Source organism: Rhinatrema bivittatum, chromosome 4 (assembly GCF_901001135.1).
Source record: "Rhinatrema bivittatum chromosome 4, aRhiBiv1.1, whole genome shotgun sequence".
NCBI classification, from domain to species: domain Eukaryota; kingdom Metazoa; phylum Chordata; class Amphibia; order Gymnophiona; family Rhinatrematidae; genus Rhinatrema; species Rhinatrema bivittatum.
In genome coordinates, this window is record NC_042618.1 from 226,743,820 (window position 1) to 226,758,668 (window position 14,849).

The 14,849-nt window shown below is 42.4% G+C and overlaps 1 long non-coding RNA gene across 1 annotated transcript; it reads left to right on the forward strand.

The window, feature by feature from the left end:
- The first annotated feature begins 699 nt into the window (after window positions 1–699).
- LOC115090556 lies at window positions 700–5,255 on the forward strand. Its single transcript, XR_003856422.1, has 3 exons — window positions 700–1,586; window positions 2,985–3,147; window positions 4,666–5,255. It is a non-coding gene; the product is annotated as an uncharacterized LOC115090556 (long non-coding RNA).
- The last annotated feature ends 9,594 nt before the right edge of the window (window positions 5,256–14,849 follow it).

Sequence of the window (14,849 nt, forward strand, 5' to 3'; positions counted from 1 at the left end):
GCTATGGCCTTATCTTCTCTAAGTGCCCCTTTAATCCCTCGATCATTTAACGGTCCAACTGACTCCCTTGCAGGCTTTCTGCTTCGGATATATTTTTTTAAGGTTTTTACTGTGAGATTTTGCTTCTACGGCCAACTTCTTTTCAAATTCTCTCTTAGCCTGTCTTATCAATGTCTTACATTTAACTTGCCAGCGCTTATGCTTTATCCTATTTTCTTCTGTCGGATCCTTCTTCCAATTTTTGAATAAAGATCTTTTGGCTAAAATAGCTTCTTTCATCTCACCTTTTAACCATGCTGGGAATCATTTTGCCTTCCTTCCACCTTTCTTAATGTGTGGAATACATCTGGACTGTGCTTCTAGGATGGTTTGTTTTTTTTTTTAAACCATGTCCATGCCTCTTGCACACTTTTTACCTTTGTAGCTGTTCCTTTCAGTTTTTTTCTATTTTTCTCATTTTATCAGTTTCCCTTTTGAAAGTTTAGCGCTAGAGCCGTAGATTTACTTACTGTCCCCCTTCCTGTCATTAATTCAAATTTGATCATATTATGATTACTATTGCCAACCGGCCCCAGCACCATTACCTCTCTCACCAAATCCTGTGCTCCATTAAGAATTAGATCTAAAATTGCTCCCTCTCTCATCAATTCCAGAACCAATTGCTCCATAATATTGTCATTTATTCCATCCAGGAACTTTCTCTCTCTAGCATGTCCTGATGTTACATTTACCCAGTCAATATTGGGGTAATTGAAATCTCCCATTATTACTGCACTACCAATTTGGTTAGATTAGAGATGACAGAAAACTTGAAGGTTGTCTGGCAGGCCAAGTGTTAACTTCCACTGATTTATCCACCCCCTTAAACTTGTACATTAGAAAAATTGGCATAGTTTCTGATGCACTACAAAAAAAAAATCTGCACAGCTATGAAGAGAACACATTAGGTATCCTATTTAAAAGGGAAATCCAGATTTCAACATATCAAAATATGGAAAAGAAATTCTGAATTCTTCAGACTTGGAAGCCAAAAAACATACCAATCTGTACAAACTTTCAGTCAATGTTTCGATATAAAATCTAATTATTTAAGCATTTCCCCCCTTGCTTGAGTGATCTCAGGATCACAGTGTCCAGCCTTTTCAAAAACTGCTGCACTTTTAACTCCTACTGTCATAATGTAATGCCTTAAATTTGATATTGCTTTATGATGTTTACGCTATGTAAATCTGAGGTTTCATTTTTTTTGTGATCCGCTTAGGACAAATGTTGAAGTTGGTAAAATATTTAGTCAGATGATATGCTGTCTATAGTTGGTAAAGGAGCTTCAACGTCTATGTCAGCCTGCTGGAGTGAAATTTCACTAACTGATCTGCATATTCTAGAGCACAGAATTCAGAATTTGTGACTATTAGTTGGTGCCCAGAATTCCAAGCAGGACGTCCGAAGAGCTTTTTGCCAGTGTGGATAGAAGAAAGAAGGTGTTTAACATTTGAAAAAGAAAAAGAAGCAGCTCTGCATTTAGGTGGCAGAAAATACCTCGGGTCGCTGTCAGCTCTCAGCAGTTTCAGTGTACGACTAAAATGGTAATTTATCAAGTTTTCTAGGCTTTTTGTACAATTCTGGTCGCCGCATCTCGAAAAAGATATAATTGCGATGGAAAAGGTACAGAGAAGGGCAACCAAAATGATAAGGGGAATGGAACAGCTCCCCTATGAGGAAAGACTAAAGAGGTTAGGGCTGTTCACCTTGGAGAAGAGACGGCTGAGGGGGGATATGATAGAGGTGTTTAAAATCATGAGAGGTCTTGAACGAGTAGATGTGAATCAGTTATTTACACTTTCGGATAATAGGAGGACTAGGGGGCATTTCATGAAGTTAGCAAGTAGCACATTTAAAACTAATTGGAGAAAGTTCTTTTTTACTCAACGCACAATTAAACTCTGGAATTTGTTGCCAGAGGATGTGGTTAGTGCAGTTAGTATAGCTGTGTTTAAAAAAGGATTGGATAAGTTCTTGGAGGAGAAGTCCATTACCTGCTATTAAGTTCACTTAGAGAATAGCCACTGCCATTAGCAATGGTTACATGGAATAGACTTAGTTTTTGGGTACTTGCCAGGTTCTTATGGCCTGGATTGGCCACTGTTGGAAACAGGATGCTGGGCTTGATGGACCCTTGGTCTGACCCAGTATGGCATTTTCTTATGTTCTTAACCCTGGCTATGGGGAACACCCACTGCTTCAATGTTACAGTGATCTTCTGGGCTTGGAAAACTTGAGGACGTTCTGAGCGCTTGCTACAGGGAGACTGAATACTAACAGCACATGGTTTGCTATCTCCCATGACTGCAATGTAGGATTTACATTTTTTGTTGGCCTACATACTTTATCTTTCTTTAAGCATTAAGATATCCTAGGGAGGAGGGAAGGGAGGTAACATTCATACACACACATATGACGAGAATATTTAGTGGCATTTGTGTGTCTGTACATGTGTTAATTTCAAGATGTGTATACAAACGAATGAAGTGCTTGTCTGTGGGGAAGAAGGGCAGGTGAGCGAAGTGGTGTCAGAAGCACAGTGTTGATATCATTAAGGCATTCTGATTTAAGGACCACGATGACGGACAAATCAACCAATTCGTGTTTAGTGATGGTTTAGCACATTTTTGTGATCGCAATCTGAGTTTTGAAACAAGATCCTTACTCACCATTTTTGCATAGAAAATGATATGAGAACATACCCTCTCCCCCCAGGAGTCTCTTTCTTGTGAGGGTAGCTTGCATTTCAAAAAGGAGACTGCAGTCACAAAAAAGGGGCATAAGCCATGGCCCAGGATGTGGATTGCTAGGACAGAATAAAACTGGTCCATTTCAATTCAACAACCTATTCATGTACCTAAATGTTCTTCATGCAACCATTATAGCAGCAATTAAATATGTAGTACAAATCACCCTCTCTCTCTCTCTCTTTTCTTCTTTAGAATAATAAAATACAAGATTTGGTAAGCAGGATAGAAATGGCTTCCCAAAACCTGTCCCAAGACCTGAAGACGATTGGACAGAAATTCCTGAGTAAGATTCAGGAACTCCCTCAGTCAGGGTTCTTCAACATTATTGCGTTTACCGTTCTTCTTCTGTTCATTGGTAAGTAGTGCTCCAGATACTAAGGAAAGGGTTTAAAGGGACACATGCCACCTACAGGCCAAGGACCAGATATTAAATATACTTAATTTCAAAGAAACAGTTCAAAGAACATGTTCTCATAGATCAGTGAAGTCTGCTGTTTAGATGATGCCTTGGATTTTGATACGATTTGGTATTTTGTCTGCATGGATGAATATGTTCTTGGGAAATAACAGTCAAACTAGTTCTAGGTGAAAACATTTTAATGGACTAACTCAGTACATCTGGGGCTAATTCAGTAGCCTGGAGAGCATAGCTCGGGAAAGCTAGTCACAGACGTAATGAGTTAGTTCAATATTTTGTTGACCTAATTTCTACATATTCACGTGAATTAACATTGCGACCACAAGATTTTGCTAGGGAAATAAGTAAAGGCCTCCATACACATCATGCTTATGCCACATTACAATTTTGTCTAGACTTTATTTAATGAACTCCTTTTTCTTATTTATCTCTAAACCAAAGCTCCCCCGCTGAATAATGCTATGAGCTTCCTGGGATATTAAGTTCCACATTTAGCCTCCCAGGAACTTTAGTGATCTTGCCCCTCTTCCAGCGGAGTGGAACTTGGCTGTTACTAGCATGGAAGGAAAAATGATCACCTCTCCCCCCACCACAATTCAGACAAAGGGACTGTGGAACTGGCTACCAGCAGCAGGTGTGATATAAGGAGAAATGGATGGTAGATCCACAATACAATGGGCACTGCCCAAATTTTATGCCCGAGGTTCAGTGGGAATGGCACAAAAGAAAGAGAAAGGAAAAGCTGCCCTGAAGAGCACCAGAGTGTATTACACGCTGCCGACACCACTCTGTGTGTTTTAGAGGGCAACTTTCAAAGCCATTTATGCAGACTAATAGTGATTGCCACGTGTACACTGGTTATCTGCAAGTTGCCCTACTTCAATTAAGGCCAACTGAACAAGGAGTGTTCCGCAATGCTTGTACCATTAGCCTCATTTAGGGGAGGTGTTCTGGAGGGGTAGGGGAGGAGAATGTTTGGAACAGGATAGAAAACTAGCATGTTTAGATTATATTTTCAAGTCTACGTGCATTATTTTCCGAAGATGTTCTTACCTGGCACCAAGAGCAGTTGAAAGTGTCCGAGTACTTGATATCCATGACAAATTTCAAAATGACTCTCACTTGCCCACAAACTTAAAGGTGATGCAGAGTCCTTGAGTAAAAAAGGCACCTACAGATTTGGTTCATGCGGAGAGTGTGAAAACTGCCCCCTTCCGCCCCCCACCCACCCACTAGCCCTTTCAGCTTGAGTTTATTGAACAGAGACAGCAGTAATGAAATTATCCTCTCACATTTCTGTCTCTAGATGCCCCAATATGAAGTTAACACAGGCAGCAGCATCTTCTTCTTGCTGCTTTGATGGCAATTAACCTCTGTTTCCAGTAAACCAGAGTTTCTCTTTGCATGTTAAACAGAAGCTGATCAATTGCTCTCTTCTCCCATTCCTCTTCCTAGTTGCCGTGCTGCTGATGGTTGTAATCACCTGCAGCTACTACTGTTGCGGGGTTAATAAGAAACACAGGCTCATCAAGGTTGAGCCAACCCCGGATGTATGAAGACCCACAGAAGATGTTCCGAGGAAGCAGCTGGTCCTACCTGCATGGGCTGGCACTCAAAAGAACCAGCTCCCTACCACCGTCCTCCAATCACCACCGTTATGTCAGCTCATTCAAAGTCACCTTAGTAACACCATTCAACAGAAACAACTGGTGAGAGGGGGAAAAAAAACAAACCCAAAAAAACAGTCTCGTTGGGATGTCTGCCACAGTCCGTCTTTAGACCCCCAAAAAAAGAGACTGCTACTTTCTAAATGACTATGCGCAAAACAAAAAACAAACATTAACTTAGCATCCAAATAAAGAACTATAAAAAAAAAATGTTAAAGATACTGGAATAACTGCAAATAAAACCATATTTACATTTTCTTTGATGACAGCTAAAGAAAAGAACAAGCAGACACAAACTGTGTGGAGGAACCAAGGATGAATTTTATATCTCTGTCTTCCACTAGTTACATTTTTCACTTTACTATTTCAATCCCTTATCATCAGATTTTTTTTTTAATTATTTAAAGAGACTGGAAATATATTTTATGGACATGACAACTAAAAACAGGATCACCTCTTTCAGTTCTGATTGTGGGGAGAAAAACTACTTTTTTCAGGAGATTGCAAACTAAATATTTCTTTTGAGATTTGTTTTATGAGGAATTCCACAATTTATTGTTCCTACTGTGTACTGTACATTTGGCAGTACTTATATTTTTATTGGTAAAATGGAAGAATTTTAAAAATATAAACAAGTTATGGATGCTAAGATCATCCTGACAATGTAATTTACTATTTCAATCCCTTATCATCGGATTTTTTTTAAAATTATTTAAAGAGACTGGAAATACATTTTGGGGTAGATTTTTAAAAAGAGCGCATTCGCGTACTTTTGTTTGCGCACCAGGCGCAAACAAAAGTATGCTGGATTTTAGAAGATACGCCGGCCCATAGGCCGCCGGCACGCGCAGACCCCCGGGACGTGTGTAGGTCCCAGGGTTTTTTGAAGGGGGCGTGTCGGGGGCGGGACCCGATGATGCGGCATTTCGGGGGCGGGGCATGGTGTTTCGGGGGCGGGACCGTGGGCATGGCGCCGGCCCGGGGGCATGGTCCAGGCCTTCGGACCAGCCCCCCGGTTCGGAGCACGGGGCGCGCGTAGATTTACGTCTGCTTCTCGCAGGCGTAAATCTATGGACAAAGGTAAGGGGGGGTTTAGATAGGGCCGGAGGGGTGGGTTAGGTAGAGGAAGATGAGGGGAGGGCGAAAGAGAGTTCCCTCTGAGGCCGCTCCGATTTCTGAGTGGCCTCGGAGGGAAAGGTGACAGGCTGCGCGGCTTGGTGCGCACCGGCTGCCCAAAATCGGCAGCCTTGCGCGCGCCGATCCAGGATTTTAGAAGATACGCATGGCGTATCTTCTAAAATCCTGGATCGGCGCGCGCAAGGATGCCAATTTTGGGCAGCCGGCGCGCGCCGAGCCGCGCAGCCTGTCACCGTTCCCTCCGAGGCCGCTCCGAAATCAGAGCGGCCTCAGAGGGAACTCTCTTTCGCCCTCCCCTCACCTTCCCCTCCCTTCCTCTACCTAACCCACCCCTCCGGCCCTATCTAAACCCCCCCCCTTACCTTTGTCCGTAGATTTACGCCTGCGAGAAGCAGACGTAAATCTACGCGCGCCCCGTGCTCCGACCCGGGGGCTGGTCCGAAGGCCTGGACCACGCCCCTGGGCCGGCGCCATGCCCATGGTCCCGCCCCCGAAACGCCACGCCCGCCCCCGAAACGCCACGTCATCGGGTCCCGCCCCCTGACACGCCCCCTTCCAAAAACCCCGGGACCTACGCGCGTCCCGGGGCTCTGCGCGCGCCGGCGGCCTATGGAAAATAGGCGCGCCGGCGCGCAAGGCCCTGCTCGCGTAAATCCGGGCAGATTTATGCGAGCAGGGCTTTTAAAATCCGCCCGTTTATGGACATGACAACTAAAAACAGGATCACCTCTCAGTTCTGATTGTGGGGAGAAAAACTACTTTTTTCAGGAGATTGCAAACTAAATATTTCTTTTGAGATTTGTTTTATGAGGACTTCCACAATTTATTGTTCCTACTGGGGGTCATTTTCAAAGGAGTTACGCATGTAAATGTGACATACTATCGTAGCAATTTTCAAAAGCTATTTACTCGAGTAAAGTGCACTTACTTGAGTAAATCCTATGGACAATTCAATGGCATATATTGTAGCAATTTTGAAAAGCCCACTTACTTGAGTAAAGTGTATTTACTCGAGCAAAAACCAGTTTTGCTCGAGTAAATGCTTTTTAAAATCTACCCCAAAGTGTACTGTACATTTGGCAATACTTATATTTTTATTGGTAAAATGGAGGAATTTTAAAAATATAAATAAATTATGGATGCTAAGATCATCCTGACAATGTCATTTACTATTTCAATCCCTTATCGGATTTTTTTTTTTAAATTATTTAAAGAGACTGGAAATACATTTTATGGACATGACAACTAAAAACAGGATCACCTCTTTCAGTTCTGATTGTGGGGAAAAAAACTACTTTTTTCAGGAGATTGCAAACTAAATATTTTTTGAGATTTGTTTTATGAGGACTTCCACAATTTATTGTTCCTTCTGTGTACTGTACATTTGGCAATACTTATATTTTTATTGGTAAAATGGAGGAATTTTAAAAATATAAATAAGTTATGGATGCTAAGATCATCCTGACAATGTCAGATCTTAAATCAATGATCTCTTCTAGTATTTCCAGTAGTTGCTGTGTTTTTAATTGAGCTGCACATTTATCTGTACAAGGGAGCATAAAAAAAGGCAGCTGAGCAATTTCATGGACAAAAAAAATACTTTAATGTATATTAAAAGGACAACAATTTGAACTCTTAAAAATTATACCATCAATAAATTTTGGAAACTAGCTACATGGCAATCACATTCAAAGACTTGAGGATCCAGTGGCCCTTAAAGGGGTACTTCACGTTGAAGTGCATTCCAGGTGTTGCAGAATAACAACATAAAAGGGACCACAGTAAAATGATTTCTGTGCCATGCCATTGTCTAACAGAAATGGAGCTGTGATGTTCGAGACAGGGATATCATCTTGCTGAAGTGAGAGACAGCAGGACAGGGAGAAAGCTCATGCCAAGATAATGGTGGAATTATGCCAACTGGGTAGCAAAGATCATTAAAGTCTGTGCACTGGTTGGCACCAGAATGAGACTAAATACAAGCCTATCTCCAGTACTTTATGGGTCTCATGCATTGTTTCCCCATACAATGTGCCTCTGCAAAACAATTCTGGATGTCTCTGGCTTTTTAGGTGTTACAAAACAACTAGTCTACCTTTCAGTCACACCCTCCTTTGCTCACATCTTTAAGCATATAAGAGGCAAAAAGCTTTAATCTACATCCAAAACCTGCACTAACCATTTTAAGGTGCAAGAGAAAAGGAAAACCACTGGATTTGTATTTTTCTTTTTTCCTAAGTCATGAAAATGAAGAATTTGACTGTTTTCATACTACCTGTTTGATGAATGTAAATATTCTGAACTGTTTTGTATTGTGATAGAGATAAGATTGTATATAATAAATATCTGAAAGGTTGATGCTCTCTGTTCAATTGTATTTTCCTGACTATTCTTTCTGGCTGTCAATAGCTTACTGAACTCAAGTCCTTTTAATGGCAGTATGTAGTATGGTAAAAGTGTTTTTATCTGATCATTTTCTTTCCTCGTGTCCTGCTAGACCAATCCATTACCCTTTGGATTTCCTCATTCCTCAGCTGCCAGTCACAGAGATCACACACCCCTTATGCAATCAGTCTTTTGCATAAAAGGGGGAGTAGTCAGTGGCCCTGGTCAGCAGCCTCAGTCAGAGCAATCGGACAAGAAATCTCAAGTATGCCCTTTCTTTCAGTTCTTATTACATTTTTTATGATCGCTTGAGATCATCCCCTCCTCAGGGGAGGGCAAAGAGGGAGCATGGAGAGAGAAAGAGAGAGAAAGAGAATTGAGGGCTAGGCCCTTGTCCAAGCCTTTCTGTAGAAGGTCCAAGATTTGCAATACATCCATTTTCCATGGTCAGATTCCATTCTCTTGACAGTCCACCTCAAACAACCTCCAGATTCTGACATAGGCTAAGGAGATTAAGTTTTTACATGCTTTCAGCATTGTGGCTAGTATGGATATTTCTTGCGAGTATCCTGTTTTGAAGTCGTACCTTCTCAAGAGCCAGACGATATCCCAAAGATGGAGAAGGTTCTCCTGTCTGTACCAGGCCCTGTCCTGGCTACCCCTGTTCTCAGGGTTGCCACACACTGTCTTATCAGGCCTTCTTCTTGGTCTTCTTGTTGCCGCCATCATTTTTATAGGTGGCCTTATCTTCTTTATCCTTCCTTACGTATCAGTCACCAAGATGAGAATATTAACCGAAGACTGACCTTGTGTATCAGATGGAAGCAGGTCACTGTATCCTTGGATTCCACATTGCAATGACTGACTTCTAGGTCTGGCCTGCACCTCCTGACAAGATCCTTATAAATATCTTCTCTTCCTACCAGATGTCATACTGCTAACTGGGACCCAGACTGGGTTAACACATGTCTATTCTTGGGCCTGCACCTCCTGACAAGATCCTTACAAATATCTTCTCTTCCTACCAGATGTCATACTGCTAACTGGGACCCAGACTGGGTTAACACATGTCTATTCTTGGGCCACGCATAGTCTTTAATCTTGGCCAGAGAATCCTCTGTAGTATTCTGATGACCCTCGATTGTGCTTTGTTCAATAGTTCTAGTGCTGCCTCTTTTAGCCCAGCTTAGATGGGCCAGTATGGCCAGAGATCAGAGTGTCCCTTGGGCGGTCATTACTCTGCTTTCCCTATGGGGTGATGCTCTGATACCAGGTAACCTCTTTTTCTCCCCATCCTGACTACTTAACAGTGTATATTAGGATGCTTTGAAAAGGTTTTTTCTATGAAACCAAACTAATTGAGTAGAAAAATCATTACTGCACTGTGAAACTGCTCTAAATAGAGTTGTAAAACTATTCAAGATTGTTGGCATGCCAGAATAAGTTGAAATGCTAGAATGTAGGCCAAAAGCTAAAAAGTATGTTGAGTTCAATATGACATATCGTTCCTGCCTTTACATTTTATTTATTTAGCATTTTTTTATATACTGAGGTATAGCAGAGTTGCCTTCACTCCGGTTTACATTTATAACAACCTGTTACATTAAAAAATTTAAAATGTAATTTTAACAATAAACTGAGAACTGGCATATAATGTAGTATAAACAAAACAAGATATACAAAAGGATAGGTACATTGAAATATCTGAGTTCAAATCATAAAAGGAGACATCTGTAGCTTGAAAGCAGGAGAGATTGTCATAGGGGGAGATTGAATGTTAGAAGGCTATGGGATTATATTTTAAGATCATTGTGCGTGCTGTCATTAATAGTTTGGCTGAGTAGCCAGGCTTTTAGGTCTTTTTTAAAAGATTTTATGTTTTCTTGAACGGTTAGGTAATGAGGTAGCGAATTCCATAACTTTGGGCCAATGATGGAAATGGCTCTATTTCTGGTGGAAGACAGTTTGGCATGTGGAAGTGATGGAATCACTAGTTGAAGTTTACTAGTTGTTCTTGTGCGTAGAGAACAATGGATATGTATGATGTCATCAAGGGCAGTGTAGTCTGCTTTATAAATTGCTTTATGAAGTATTGAGAGAACTTTGAATTCTATTCTTTTCTCTATTGGGAGCCACTGTAATTGGTTGAGAACAGGTGTAATGTGTTCAGATTTTCTTTTACCAGTCATGAGATAAAATTATAATTCCAACCAATTAGGAAAATGTTATGCAAACAAACTAGCTTATTGGTGTGTAAATTGGATGTGGCTATCTATTTAATTTGGTGTGTATTTAATCTGGCAGTGCTCTCTGAGACTACTAGCAAGTCAATTCAAAACAATCTCACACTCTCCTGAAATATTACATATTTTATCTAAAATAAAGTTCTTTCTTAAGATGCCAGTGTTTAAGCATTTATTTATAGAACCATAACAAGGGTCCTCAGTCTGAAATGAGGCACCCTGAAGTCCCTGCTCATTCCTCTTAAATCTAGTATGGGCACATCATCTTTGCCCTTCCTTGGCCCCACAAAGTAAAGTGAACACACACTCTATCCCTTTCCTGGTGGCAGGATTGGAATTATTGCTTTAAGTCCTGTATCCTTTGCAGGGATGCTTCTACTACAAACACTCTGAACTGCCAAACATGGGGGAAAATAAAAAATAAATCTGGAGCTGGGGTGGCATCATTGTGCAAGTACACCTTTAAAGTTATATTTGGAAAACATTGGCTCACTAAAATATGGGCCACTTCCAAGGAAAGTAGAGTTAAATTGCTGCCTTGACTTACTAGCGGAGGGGCTTAGAATATTTTATTGGGCAGAGTAGCTACCATCCACAGCTTCAGGTGGGTTGGTCCTCAGCCTCTTGGCCCTACAAAAGGACTAGAATCTCCCTCTAGATACCTGTGACGTTACCGACCCAGCCTCCTTGCCCTTATGCTGGTACTTTTTTATTTTTATCTATCGAGTTTTATATACCGTCGTTCGGTTTCGCCATCACAACGATTTACTGTTTTGATGTTTAACAGGATGTTTAAAAATTCACGTGCTTGTTAAAATATTTATTGTAGGCGTTATAAGATAGTTCGGTTGTTGAACTGTACAGGTTAAATTACGTGCTTGGTTCTACATGTTTATATGGGTCGGTAGGGAGGAAGTTATAACAGAGTCATTGGCTGTTGGTAGGCTTTGGTGAACATTCTAGTTCTTTTTTGAAGGTTTTCTAAGTCCTCACATGTTCAAATGACCTCTTTCCTCTGCCTGCCTTTGTGGCTTGGTTTTGCTTAAGTCCTTTACTAGATTCTCTAACTTCACCAACAAGGAGCCCCCTCTCCGCTCCCAAACGGGAGCTTACACAGACATGCCTTAGATGCTGAGTCCGCTGCCCAATTATGGAGCCACAGTAGTCGTCTAATTGCCATCTCAAAGGCAATTGACCTTCAGGATAACGTGACCAGGTCATACAATATATGTGCCAAAAAGGCTACCGCCAATTCTCTGGTATTGTTGAACACAGCTTAGGGTAGCTTGAGCTAATAACTCCAGAAAATAGAGTCCTGAATTGTCAGGTCCACTGTGGCGAAGGCCTGCTTTAGAACCGCCTCTGTCTTCCTTCCTGGGGTCCCTCAAGGCCCCCAGGAAGGAAGGGCACCTTCCTCTATGGGATGGTGGTTTTGCAAGCCATAGCTGACATGAGCATGTCCACTCTTGGGACGCACAGCAGCTAATTCTTCTCATCCTCAGGGAGAGGATATAATCACTCCATTATCCTGCCGCCTTTGAGCCGCCCTGAGAGAAGTTCCATTCTGACAGTACCATCCATCTTAGGACCTCATTTAATGAAATAGTTCTTGTGGACTTACTAATGACCTGTAAGATATAGGTTGCCCTCCGACATGTCCTCTGTTTTAGTGTTTGCTGTTTTCAAGGCTGTCTGAATGCTGGTGATGAAGTCTGCAAGTTCTTCCTCAAAGAGCACTGTCCTTCCTGAGAACTCCTGGGTACACACGGCGCAGATCTGACTGCCAGCCATCCTTCTCCTGGAGTCTGGCGCGGTGGTCATACCAGGCAAATCCCTCCACTTCCACGTCTCCTGTGAGCAGTTAGGGGCTCCAGTTCTGTTCCCCAAAGATCCATGGTCTAGGGATTTTGCACTTGCCATAAAGCCCATCTTCTACATAGCACAGAAAGCCTGGTATATTACGAGGACAAAATCAGGGGAAAACCCTCTAGGGTGAACTCCTGCCGTATCCCTAAGCTGATTCTAGAACAAAGCCCTGCTATGAGTCTATCATACTGTTCCTTTGGGCTGCTTCAGTTTCCCCTTCCACAAGAGGAGCTACCGAGTCTACTTGTCCTGGAATGAGGCCTTTTTTCCCTAGGGTAAGGGAAGCAGCATCCATCCATAGCTGATGTTTCACCCCTCCCGAAGCTCTTCCCCTACATGAGAAGAGATACAGTTATGCCCTTCCCAGGTGTCCACATCCGGTTTGCCATCACAAGATGGGCAGAAGGAGCCTACCTTACTGGGCACCTTCCAAGTGCCAAGGAGCTGCACCTGCAGCCACAGAGTATGTTTTCAGCTGTTAGCGTCTCACTGTATCCAGCACAAATTGTACTTATATAGAGAATCCCCACAAATCCCAGCTCCAAATCCTCTGCCCAGATAGCTTTAGCATTTCTAAATAATTGTAGCAAGGTTTTCACTGTGCCGTTCAAGCACACTGCCAATAGTTAGCTATTCTAGCAACTGCATTTTTTTTTTTTTTTTGCACAATGCGGTGCTACCGCTGGTGTACGGGCCTGCCTTAACCCCTGCTGTGGCTCGGTGCGGCCTACACTCTCTTCCTTTTCATGTGCTTCACCCTCTGGCTTACTCACCACCTACCTAATACCGCTGCTCAATGCTGCTGTGCTTTAGACCACTGAAGTCCTCGCTCATAGGTGTAGAAAAACTCTTGCTTTTACTTAGTTGTATTCATCTCAGTCTGAGCAAAGCAGAACACTCAACAACCAAAAAACGGGGGCAGGGAGTCAGAGACATCGAGCGTGAGAGAGCTCAAGCCCCAGAACAAAACTCTTTTTGATAAAGGCAGGTCCCTCAGGATCACCACTTACTAGGGAAGGAAGTCAACCTAGGAGGGATCCTCAGACCCTCGCAAACAAGGATCCAAGCCCTAGGTACCTACAGCCAGAAAGAAATCTCTGGGAGACAGCCGCACTGGGAAAATCAACCCTGAGAGGTTGTTATCCCAGAAGCTAGTAAACTCCACCAGCCAGGGTGCAACTGATGAATCTGGGAGTAAACAATGAGTTATTCTACCCATGTTTGCAGCTACCTCTGCCTACTTTCCCTTTTATGCAAAAGAGTAACATCATAAGTGGGGTGTGACCTCTGTCTCTGAAAGCTAAGGAATGGGGAAAACCCAAGCAGGTCTAGCAGGAAGAAAAGGGACTGCTGCTCAGCCACCAGGCTGACCCTGCAGGTACACTTTCAATATTAGTGCTCGGATAGAAACTTGGATTCTAACCTTCAAAAAAATGTACATGAGCAGGCACGATTTTGAAAATCTAGAATCAAAAGTAAATATCATTGTGTAGTAAATAATGATTTCTCCTTTTTCAATGCAAAAATAAAAGAAAAAGAGGTTATTTGACTTTTCTTCACCTGCCAACCAATGGCAGTGCAAATGAGGTGCCACTTTCAGCCCATAAAAGGCTGACAGTTTCTCCAAAGCACGGGTGGGAGAAATCTTTTGGACCCAATGGCTGCACTGAGGGCCCAGTTCAGGTGTGTGGGGGAGGGGATGGAGCCAATGAAGGTCCCTCCTGAGTTTCATTCCAGTTTGAGGAGTTACAACTGCCCGAGAGTCAAGTGGCGACACCACTTCCAGATGTGGATGTCCCTTTCGAGCAGCAGGGACATGCTGTTGCCACTGTGTGTCGGGCGCAGTCTTGCTGTTGCAAGCCAGATCAAAGCCTCCCATGAACTGGATAAGACCTGCTGGCTGAAGATTGCCCTCTTTAACATGCAGATTTTGTGCTTTTAGCTGTAAAGAATGTGAGTATAAAGTACACACATTCCCCCTGCTTGTAGATCCACAGTTAATTTTAAAATTGTCCCCAGTCTTAACATACCTGAAAAGAGTGATTAAAAATTCAAAGTGAGCATAAAGTCAGATGCGAATGGAGACTGCTCTGAAGGGCTGGGGGGAGCTGAGATTTTGTGCCAGGGATTTAAAAAATAATTCAAATGCATATTGGAGTTAATATTTCAGGTTTCAGACTTACGAGAAACCACCTTTGTCTACAATCAGAATAAACCTACCCTTCATATCAACATCCTCACAATTCCTCTCTGCTCCTCCTCCTGCATCAGGTCATGTGATGCACTCCAGTCCACCATCTGTCTTTCAAACACACACACACACAAAACCTTCCCTAAATAC